The following is a 12,032-nucleotide window of genomic DNA, read 5'->3' on the forward strand; positions in this document are numbered from 1 at the left end:
TAGCAAAGCTGATTCACAATCTGAAAAGGTTCACCCAGTTATGTGTCTGTGGCATTTATGTATCTAGTGGTAATACTGGAAAACAAAGTGCTTAGGGCCACGACCAAGACTCATAAAGTAGTTGTGTTCAAGAATCAACATACTGAACTAAGAAAATCAATAACACTATCTGAATTCTAAATTCTTATAGATGCCAATCATTCTGAACTTCAAAGCATAAAGTGAGATGCCAAAACTGTTCAGAGGCAAAAAGCTACTAGTCCCGCTCATTTAATTGGAGCTAAGTTTCATTGATATTTTGGAATTTATAGTATATTCTCTTCTTTTTATCCTATTTGATTTTCAGTTGCTTGGGGACAAGCAACAATTTAAGTTTGGTGTTGTGATGAGCGGATAATTTATACGCTTTTTGGCATTGTTTTTACATAGTTTTTAATAGGGATAAGTACGATTTTGGTCCCTGACGTTAAGGGTCAGAATCGAAATCGTCCCTCTTGTAATTTTGGATTTAAAATCGTCCTTAACGTGTTTTTTTATATTAAAATCGTCCTTTTAATTTTTTTTGGACAAAAATACCCTCACCACTACCAACATAATTACCTCCTTCACCACCACCACCACCAACTGCCACTCCACCACCATTAGTGTTCTTTTAATTTTTTTTTATTTTGTAATTTTTTTTATTATTAAAATAAGGGGTATTTTTGGAATAAAATTAAAATTTTTTTAAAAAAGGACAATTTTAATATAAAAAAACACGTTAAGGACAATTTTAAATCCAAAATTACAAGAGGGACGAGTTCGATTCTGACCCTTAACGTTAGGGACCAAAATCGTACTTATCCCTTTTTAATATGATTTAGTTAGTTTTTAGTATATTTTTATTAGTTTTTAAATAAAAATTACATTTCTGGACTTCACTATAAGTTTGTGTATTTTTCTGTGATTTCAGGTAATTTCTGGCTGAAATTGAGGGACTTGAGCAAAAATCTGATTCAGAGGCTGAAGAAGGCCTGCAGATGCTGTTGGATTCTGACCTCCCTGCACTCGAAATGGATTTTCTAGAGCTATAGAAACCCAATTGGCGTGCTCTTAATTTCGTCGAAAAGTAGACATCCAGGGATTTCCAGCAATATATAATAGTCCATACTTTTCCTGAGTTTTGATGACGCAAACTGGCGTTCAAACGCCAACTTCCTGCCCTATTCTGGAGTTAAACGCCAAAAACAGGTTGTAATTCAGAGTTAAACGCCAGAAACAGGCTACAACCTGGCGTTTAACTCCAAAAAAAGTCTCTACACATGAAAGCTCAATGCTCAGCCCAAGCACACACCAAGTGGACCCGGAAGTGGATATCTGCATCATTTACTCATCTTATGTAACCCTAGCTACTAGTTTAGTATAAAAACTACTTTTAGTGATTTATTTCACATCTTTTGAATAATTTTTATGTTCAGAGATCACGTTTAGGGGGCTGGCCATTTGGCCATCCCTTCACCACTTTCACTTATGTATTTTTCAACGGTGGAGTTTCTACACCCAATAGATTAAGGTGTGGAGCTCTGCTGTTCCTCATGAATTAATGCAAAGTACTATTGTTTTTCTATTCAATTCAAGCTTATTCTTATTCCAAGATATTCACTCGTACTTCAACCTGATGAATGTGATGATCCGTGACACTCATCATCATTCTCGCCTATGAACGCGTGCCTGACAACAACTTCCGTTCTATCTGCAATAGCTTAAGCGTTTATCTCTTGGGCTCCTAGTTCAGATCAGAGTCTTCGTGGTATAAGCTAGAATTATTGGCGGTCATTCTTGAGATCCGGAAAGTCTAGACTTTGTCTGTGGTATTTCGAGTAGGATCGGGATGGGATGACTGTGACGAGCTTCAAATTCACGAGTGCTGGGCGTAGTGACAGACACAAAAGGATCAACGGATCCTATTCCAACATGAGTGAGAACCGACAGATGATTAGTCGTGCGGTGACAGCGCATTTAGACCATTTTCACTGAGAGAACGGGAGGTAGCCATTAACGATGGTGATGCCCAACATACAGCTTGCCATGGAAAGGAGTATGAATGATTGGATGAAGGCAGTAGGAAAGCAGAGATTCAGAAGGAACAAAGCATCTCCATACACTTATCTGAAATTCTTACCAATGAATTGCATAAGTATTTCTATCTTATTTTATATTTTATTTATATTTTAATTATCAAAATCCCATAATCATTTGAATTCGCCTGACTGAGATTTACAAGGATGACCTTAGCTTGCTTCAAGCCGACAATCTCCATGGGATCGACCCTTACTCACGTAATTTTTATTACTTGGACGACCCAGTCACTTGCTGGTTAGTTGTGCGAAGTTGTGAAGAAGAATTGAGATTATGATAGTGCGTACCAAATTTTTGGCGCCATTGAGATCACAATTTCGTGCACCAGTCATATGGAGGTGTTTGGTGGTAAGGGGCTTGTGAGTAAGGTGGTTCAAATGAGGGAAGGGGTCATATGTATGTGGTGGTTGTGGTTGACAATCACAATAAGGGTCATCACATACACTAGATTGGTATGCATTAGGATTAGGGTTATACCCATAGGAATCCGGAGAGTAGTCATGTTGGGGTGACGCTTGAACGGCTTGGATGGAACAAAATGCCTTTTGGTCTTTGCGCATCTCCGTGAGGAGAGTAGTCATATCCCCAAGCACTCTTGTCAAACTTGGTTCGGAAGGAGGTTGTTGCCAAGGTTGTTCATAAGCTTGGGGCTCCTCCCACCTTTGATCTCCAAATCCTTGATGCATGTTACCATTGTAAATTCCATCTCGTACAACATAGTTTGAACCAAAGTCATAGCCAAAGGGGTGAGAATTCATGGTGAAAGAGAAAATAAAAATAAAAGCTAACAAGAAATAAAGAAAACAAAGTCCTACAACTAGCAACAACTAACAAAGAAGTAAAAGGGCGAACATATTCACAATATATACAATAGCCAATAACATAGCACTATTGCAATTCCCCGGCAATGGCGCCATTTTGATGAAGAGGGAATTGTTGTGTCAGTATAGAATTTCTCAAAATTAATTCTCGTTGCAAGTATAGTTCTAAACTAACAAAAAATCCTCCTCGATCAAAAATTTTTGTTGTCACAAGTACAAACCCAATAAGATATAACCGAAATATTTAAACCTCGGGTTGTCTCACAAGGAATTGCAATGAAGTGGTCAATTATTGGCTATGAAGAACAAATGGGTTTGATTTGTAATTGGCAAGAAAAGTAAATAGCAAGAAAGTAAATAATAAGAATTAAAAAAAGAAGGAAAAAAACTCTTGGCTAGACATAGGTAATTGAGATCACCATCCTTGTCTATAAACCATATATTCACAATTATGAGGAACCAAGCTCATTAAGTCTACTTCCAAAAGCCTTAAGTACGTAATATCTACTCCTACGCTTGAAGTATGTCAAATGGCTTGATCAACATCAATCCATAAGTCCTAACCTAGCTACTAATTAACTTAGTAGTAGGCTAGAGTCAATGGTTATCAAATTGACCACTAAGGGTTCTCAAATCACCAATTCAATGAGACCCAATGACTCAAGGTCACTCAATTCTCTTAGCCTAGGCCAAGAGTAAGAAAACTACTCAAAAACTAGAGAAAACATTTTATCAAACACCTAGAGTGCAATAAAAGTAAATATCACAAAATGCAAGAATTAACAAAAGCATGGAATCACCAATAAACAGAATAATTAACCATAAGAGAATAAAAGAAACATCAATTGCATTAAAGGAAATCCAACTCCAAATCCAACAAGAGCATTCACAAACATAAAAGTGAAATCCTTAAACACCCAACCTCAGTACAACAAGAGATCAAAGGAAGAAAAGCTGATAGAGGAATACCAGATTATTGTCCAAGACATCTCTGAGGGCATTGAACGCCCAAAGAGGAATTTCATTGGTGTTCAATGCCAAGAAGCGGTATCCATCCCAGGCGTTGAACGCCCAATTAGGGACAAGAACAAGGGCGTTAAATGCCCACAAGGGAATGATGTCCCTGACATTGAACGCTAGGAAGGGGCAGCAATAAGGTCATTGAACGCCCAGGAAAGGGTGGTCAGTCACATACTGATAACAACCCTCCTAAACAAGCTAGTAACCCCCCTTCCAATACACAAGGCACTCAGCCTCCATCAACTAAGATTGATGAGTATAAAGCCAAGATGACATTCCCTCAGAAACTCCGTCAAGCGGAAAAAGATAAACAGTTTGCCCGCTTTGCGGATTATCTCAGAACATTAGAAATCAAGATCCTTTTTACAGAGGCTCTTGAACAGATACCTTCTTATGCTATATTCATGAAGGATATCTTAAGTCATAAGAAGGATTAGAGAGAGGCAGAAACAGTCCTCCTCGTTGAAGAATGAAGTGCAGTCATTCAAAACAGCTTACCAGAGAAATTTAAGGATCTTGGGAGCTTTATGATACCAGGCACTCTAGGGAATGCCTGCACAAGGACAACCCTATGTGATCTTGGAGAAAGCATCAACCTAATACCTGCTTCATTAATAAAGAAGCTCTAATTGACTCATGAAGTCAAACCAACCCACATATGCCTTCAACTTGCTGATTGTTCTGTTAAGTTCCCATCAGGTGTAGTTGAAGATAAGATTGTTAGGGTTGGACCCTTTGCTTTTCCCACTAACTTTGTGGTGTTGGATATGGATGGGCACAAAGTGCATCTCTTATCCTAGGAAGACCCTTCTTATCTACAGGAAGAACCCTCATTGATGTTTAGAAAGGGGAAGTAACCCTGAAAGTCAATGAGGATGAATTTGTGCTAAATGCTGTCAAAGCCATGCAGTATCCAGACACTACAGAGGAGTGCATGAGCATTGAAATCATCGACTCCCTGGTTGAATAAGTGCACATGGTTACAAGACTCGAGGAAGAATTGGATGACATCTTCTATGATGCCCAGCTCGGGTTGGAGGTAGCAGATGAAATACAGGAGACTTTAAGTGCTCCTAAGGAAGATGATAAGCCTCCAAAGCTCGAGCTCAAGCCATTACCATCCTCCATGAAATATGCATTTCTGGGAGACACAGACACTTATCCTGTAATCATAAGCTCCACATTAGAGGCACAAGAAGAAGAAGCACTCATTTAAGTGCTCAAGACACACAAGACCGCTCTTGGGTGGACTATAAGTGACCTTAAGGGCATTAGCCTAACCCGATGCATGAACAAAATTCTGCTGGAGGATGATGCCAAATCAGTGGTGTAACCACAAAGGCGACTAAATCCGGCTATGAAGGAAGTAGTACAGAAGGAAGTCACTAAGCTCTGGGAGGCTGGGATTGTTTATCCCATCACTACCAGCCCCTGGGTGAGCTCTGTTTAAGTTGATCCCAAAGAGGGAGGCATGATAGTGGTTCATAATATAAAGAATGAATTGATTCCTACAAGGACAGTTACAGGGTGGCCTATGTGCATTGACTATAGAAGGCTCAATAACGCCACCAAAAAGGATCATTTTCCTTTACTGTTTATACACTTTTTGCCATCATTTTCATATAGTCTTTAGTATGTTTGTTTAAGTTTTATTAAGTTTTCATAGGTTTTAGTGCAAAATTCATATTTTTGGATTCTACTTTGATTTTGTGTGTTTTTATGCAATTTTAAGTATTTTCTGGCTGAAAATGAGGAGCTGGAGCAAAAGTCTGATTCAGAGGCAGAGAAAGCACTACAGATGCTGTCAGGATCTGACCTCCTTGCACTCGAAATAGCTTTTCTGGAACTACAGAAGTCCAAATGGAGCGTTCTCAATGGCCATGAAAAGCTAACATCCAGGGCCCAAAACTGGTTTTCAATTCCAATAGAGAAGTGGCTAGCGTCCAACGCCCACAAAAGAAGTAGCCAAAAACTGGCTTTCAATGCCAACCATCTACCCTAGTCTAGGCATCCAACGCCCACAGAAAAGTGGCCAGCGTCCAATGCCCATAAAGGTGTCCCTAGCCAGCGTTTAATGCCCAAGGAGCATCCTAGCACGTGGGAGACACTAAAGCTCCGCCTAAACACTCACCAAGTGGGCCCTGAAATTGAATTTTTGCACTACAAGCCTAAGCCTATCATATTTCTATAATTTCTAGTCATTAGTTTAGTATTTAAAGGGAGATCATCAAACATTTGATCACTTTTGAGATTTTTACACGTTTCATTGTATTTTCTATCAGTATAAGTCTCTAAACCTCCTAGGTTGAGGGGGGAGCTCTGTTGAGTTTTATAGATTAATAAAGTATTACTGTTCTATCTTCAATCTGTGTTTGATTCTTTATTCTAAGATGTATCTTCATTCTTCATCCTTATGAATGCGTTGAACAGGCACAAGGTTATCTCATTATACATGGGTTCAGAGTGAGTCTTTCATCAGACAATGATGAACCACTAGCTTGATTATACATCTCTTAGACATCTAATCCACGATTTTGTTGAGGACTTCTCGAGACACCAGTTCAGCCGAGGTTTGGGGAGATTAGGGTCTTTGTGGTAGAGGCTAGAACCAAAGGCACAGCATTCTCTGATACGGAAGATTCGACCTTGTCTATGGCGTTTTGAGTAGGATCACTAAGGAGAATGGACTGCAGGAGCTTCACCCTCAATTAGACTGGATGCGCACTAACCTTGGTGTTCATCTCTGGCGGAGAATCGGCAACTTCTGAAGAAAGGCGTTGATCAAATACTGATGAGCGGATATTTTATACACATTTTGGCATTATTTTCATATAGTTTTTGTATGTTTTGTTTAATTTTTATTAAGTTGTTATAGGTTTTAGTGTTAAATCCACATTTTTGGATTCTACTTTGAGTTTGTGTGTGTTTGTACAATTTCAAGTATTTTCTGGTTGAAATTGAGGAGTTGAAGCAATAGTTTGATTCAGAGACAGAGAAAGTGGTAGCACAAATTCTCACATATTCGTACTATTGTACCAGCAAGTGTACTGGGTCGTCTAAGTAATACTTGAGCAAGTCAGGGTCGATCCCACGAGGATTGTGGTTTGAAGCAAGCTATGGTTATCTTGCAGGTCTTAGTCAAGCAGATCAGAAAGTTGTTGGATTTGTGAGATCTGAAACTGTGAAGACATATAACTAATAAAGATACTCTATAAATTAAATGGAATCAGTAATAGGAATAGGGTTAAGGATTGGAGTTGCTTTGTCTTTCTGAATTAACTCTGGTATTACTGTCTTCTTTGCTTGTAAGTGATCTCTCCAAGTGCGTACAGTCCATTCTCCTTAAAAATCCTACTCAAAATGCTATAGACAAGGTCGGATCTTCTGGATTAGAGAATGCTGCATCGTTGGGTTCTAGCCTCTACCACAGAGACCCAAATCTCCCCGTAAATCGGCTGAACTAGTGTCTCGAGAAGTCCCCAATGAAGTTGTGGATTAGCCGTCTGAGAGATGTATGATTCAAGTTGGTGGTGTGTGCTTTCCACTGAAGTATTCACACGAACCCAAGTAGACGCGGGTGTTTGTTAGGCACGTTCGTCTTAATGTGACGAACAGAGCTGGTTGTCACTGATCATCCTATTCACCACATTGAAGTACGAATATACATCTTAGAATTAATCAAACACGGATCGAAGAAGAAACAATAATACTTTTATTAATTCATAGGACTCAACAGGGCTCCTCCCCTCAACTTAGGAGGTTTAGAAACTCATAGTGATGTACAATAGGGGTGTTTGCAGTGTGGTTTGGTTCAGTTTTTTGAAGAAAAGCCATTCGATCCAATTTTATATTAATAGTGCAGTTCAATTTGGTTTGGTTTTTTTATTAAGACCATCCAAACCAAACCAAACCAATTAAATTCGGTTTGGTTCGGTTCGATTTGTTTGGTTTTAAAATTGATTTGAAAACCTATCCTATTCTATTCATCAAATTATATCTAGGGTACTAAAATTATTAACAATTTTGCAAAAACAGCAGATGCAGATGGAACAATGATCAACTTGACTCATAAATCACTAACGAAATAACAGAACCACAACCAATTAAAATCATTAACAATTTTGTTTTAGAAACAACAGAAATAGATAGAACAATAATCAACCAGAAATGAATCAACTTGAACTGAACTGAAATAGATACAACCAAACTAATTCCAAAAACTTTGCAAAAATGGTGCACCAATTCCAAACTGAATCAAGAAATCGAACCAAGCTGAATAAAAAATACAACCAAATTAATTCCAAAAATGTTCATGTGGTGCACCAATTCCACAAATTCTTTCACCTTCCCCTTTGTTGCATTAACATTAAATAAACAAAAACTTTACAATCAACCCTAAAACAGAGTTACCCTAAATCAAAAAAGAACAAAAATTCCAGAATTAAAAAATAAAATCAGAATCAACAACTCAACCATAGAATCAAGAACAAGCCAACCAAGTGTTCATTAAAAATTAAAATCAATAAAATTAAACCAGAATTAAAAAAAAAACAGAATCAGAACACAAAAACCAACCTGAGACTTAGGCTCCATTGCAGAGGACAATGGAGATACAGGATGGTGAGACGGCGGCGTCTCGAACCAAAGACCAGAGAGACTAGACAGATCAACAACGAATGAGAGACGGGCGACGAACAGCGGCGGCTTCGACTGTGTCTGGTGCGTGTTACTGCAGTTCGTTGATGACGACTGCGGCTGTTGGTTCGTGGAGGAGACGGCTGCTGAAGAGGTGGTGTCTGGAGCCGTCGATGATGAGGGAGAAAGAGAAGCGCTACGAGCCTACGAGCAAGAGAAGGGGAGAGGAAAGGGTCGTGCCGCTGCGATGGTGCTATCCGGCGGTGGCGATGGTAGAGAAGAAAAAGGAGGTTCCACTGAGATTCGGCGATAGACACAAAGAGGGCTCAAGGGAGTTGGGGTTTCCTGGTAGGGGTGATTGCGGCAGGTTTAGGAGGAGTTTATGGAGGGAGGCTGCTTTTATTATAGGGTTTTTAGCAACACCGGTTCGATTCGGTTTGGTTTGGTTTTTTCTTCCAGAACCAAAAACCAACCGAAATGCAAAAAACTGCAAAATTTATTTTTTCGGTTTTTTCGATTTTCGGTTCATTCGGTTATCAATTTTTTTGATTCGGTTGATCGGTTTTGTTTAGATTGGATCGGTTTTGAACATCCCTAATGTACAATACAATGGTAAAAACGTGTATGGTGTGCGTCCTCCCTATGGAGAATGTAAAATACACTTTAAATACTAAACAGATGACTAGTAAGGGTAAAACAATCTTTTTAGTGCTAAAATACACTTCTGGGGCCTACTTGATGAGTGTTTGGGGCTGAGCTTTGATGAGATCCACGTGCTATGAGGCTCCTAGGGCGTTGAAAGCTGGCTAGGGGGCTCTCTCTGGGCGTTTGGACGCTGGTCTTTGCTCTTTGGGCGCTGGAAACTTGGAAGGGGGCAGGAAGCTGGCGTTCGACGCCAGTTTTGGGCCTTCTAATCCGAAGCAAAGTATGGACTATTATACATTGCTGGAAAGCTCTGGAACTCAGCTTTCCATATCCATTGATAACGCTCTATTTGGACTTCTGTAGCTCCAGAAAAGCTCTTCTGAGTGCAAGGTCAGATCCGGACAACATCTGCAGTGCTTTCTCTGTCTCTGAATCAGACTTTTGCTCCAACTTCTCAATTTCAGCCAGAAAATACCTGAAATTGTACAAAAATACAAAAACTCATGGTAGAATCCAAAAATGTGAATTTAACACTAAAACATATAAAAACTTAATAAAAACTAAAAAAAACATACTAAAAACTATATGAAAATGATGCCAAAAAGCGTATAAAATATTCGCTCATCATAAAGCACTGTAGATGCTGTCTAGATCTGACCTCTCTGCACTCGGAAGAGATTTTTTAGAGCAACAGATGTTTAAATGGAGCGTTCTCAATGGCTATGGAAAGATGACTTCTAGAGCTTTCCAGCAAGGTATAATAGTCCATACTTTGCTTCAGATTAGAAGGCCCAAAAATGGCATCCAACGCCAGCCTCCTGCCCCCTTTCAGGCGTCCAGCGCCCAAGGAGAAGAGACCAGTGTCCAAACGCCCAAAGAGGACCCCCTAGCCAGCGTTTAACGCCCTAGAGGCCTCGTAGCATGTGGATCTTATCAAAGCTCAGCCCAAACACTCACCAAGTGGGCCCCAGAAGTAGATTTTAGCACTAAAAAAATTGTTTTACCGTTACTAGTCATTAGTTTAGTATTCAAAGGAGAAGATCAACCTTGGTTAGGAGCTTCTACCATCTTTTTCAGCATATTTCGAATTCCATCCTTGTATTTTCTATCAGTATGAGTTTCTAAACCTCATAGGTTGAGGGGAGCAGCCCTGCTGAGTTCTATGAATTAATAAAAGGATCACCAAAGAGAATGAACTGCTAGAGCTTCACCCTCGTTCAGATTGGATGACCGCGGCCATACGGCGTTTGATCTGAAGCAGAAGAGATTGATGACCGCGGCCATACAACATTAATCACATACAACCTGTCATAGAAGAAATCATTCACAAGCAAAGGAGACAGTAATACCAGAGTTAATTCAGAAAGACAAAGCAACTCCAATCCTTAACCATCTTCTTATTACTGGTTCATTTAAATTCACAAAGTATTTTATAAACTATTCCTCATATGCATTCAAACCAACAACTTCTTGATTTTGCCTGACTAAGACCTGCAAGATAACCATAGCTTGCTTTAAATCACAATCCTCGTGGGATCGACCCTAACTCGCTCAGGTATTACTTGGACGACCCAGTGCACTTGCTGGTACAGCTGTACGAAGTGTGGGGATTCGTGCACCAAGTTTTTGGTGCCGTTGCCGGGATTTGTTTGAGTTCGGACAACTGACAGATTATCTTGTTCCCTAGATCAGGTATTTTTTTAATTTTGTTTGAGTCTTTTATTTTTATTTTCTTTTATTTGTTTAATCTTTGTTTTTGGTTTGAGTCTGTTGTTTTTGTTCTTGTTGAATTTTTCGATTTCCTTGAGTCTTTTTCTAAAAATTTTCAAAATTTGTGTCTTTTTTAAAATCTTGTGTCAAACTTTAAGTTTGGTGTCTTCTTGTGTATTTTCTTTGATTTTTCGAAAATTTTATGTTTAGTTTTCAAAAATTTTAAGTTTGGTGTCTTTTACATGTTCTTGTGTTTGAGTTTTGTTCTTGGTGTTCTTTTCAATCTTCAAAGTGTTCTTGTTTTTCTTTTTGTTTTGATCTTAAAATTTTTAAGTTTGGTGTCCTTTTAGTGTTTGTTTTCAATTTTTTGAAAACTTAGAGTCCTAGATCTAAAAATTTTAAGTTTTATGTCTTTTACTTGTTTTTCTCTTTTCTCATTAATTTTAAAAATAAAAAAATATATTTTCTATATTTATTTACAAGTTATTTTCAAAAATTTTAAATAAAAATTCAGATTTTAATTTTAAATTTTATCTTATCTTATCTTAGTTTACAATTTTCAAAAATCAAATCTTTTCAAAATCAAAAATCACATCTTTTTCAAAATCTTATCTTATTTCAAAATTCAAAATTTAAAATCCAAATTTTCAAATTCAAATTTTAAAACTCAAATTTCAAATTTCAAAATTCAATTTCCAAAATTCAAATTTCAAATTCAAATTTCAAATTTTAAAATCAAATCTTTTTCAAAATCAAATTTCAAATCTTATCTTTCTTTTGAATCTTTTTCAAATCTTTTCTAATCTCAAATTTTAAAATTAAATCTTTTTCAAATCTTTTTAACTTCTCATCTTATCTTTTCTTATCTTTCCTAATTTCAAATTTTAAATTCAAATCTTTTCTAATCTTTTATCTTATCTTGTTTTTAAATTTTCTTAATTAGTTACTTGTTTTCTCTTTCTTGTTTTTCAAAACTTCCTAACTACTTCTTCTCTCTCCTAATTTTCAAAAATCCTCTTTTCCTTCTCTCTCCTCTATTTTTGAAATTTATTAACTAATTTTAATTATTTTTAATTAATTAAC

Source organism: Arachis ipaensis, chromosome B09, assembly GCF_000816755.2.
Source record: "Arachis ipaensis cultivar K30076 chromosome B09, Araip1.1, whole genome shotgun sequence".
NCBI lineage: Eukaryota > Viridiplantae > Streptophyta > Magnoliopsida > Fabales > Fabaceae > Arachis > Arachis ipaensis.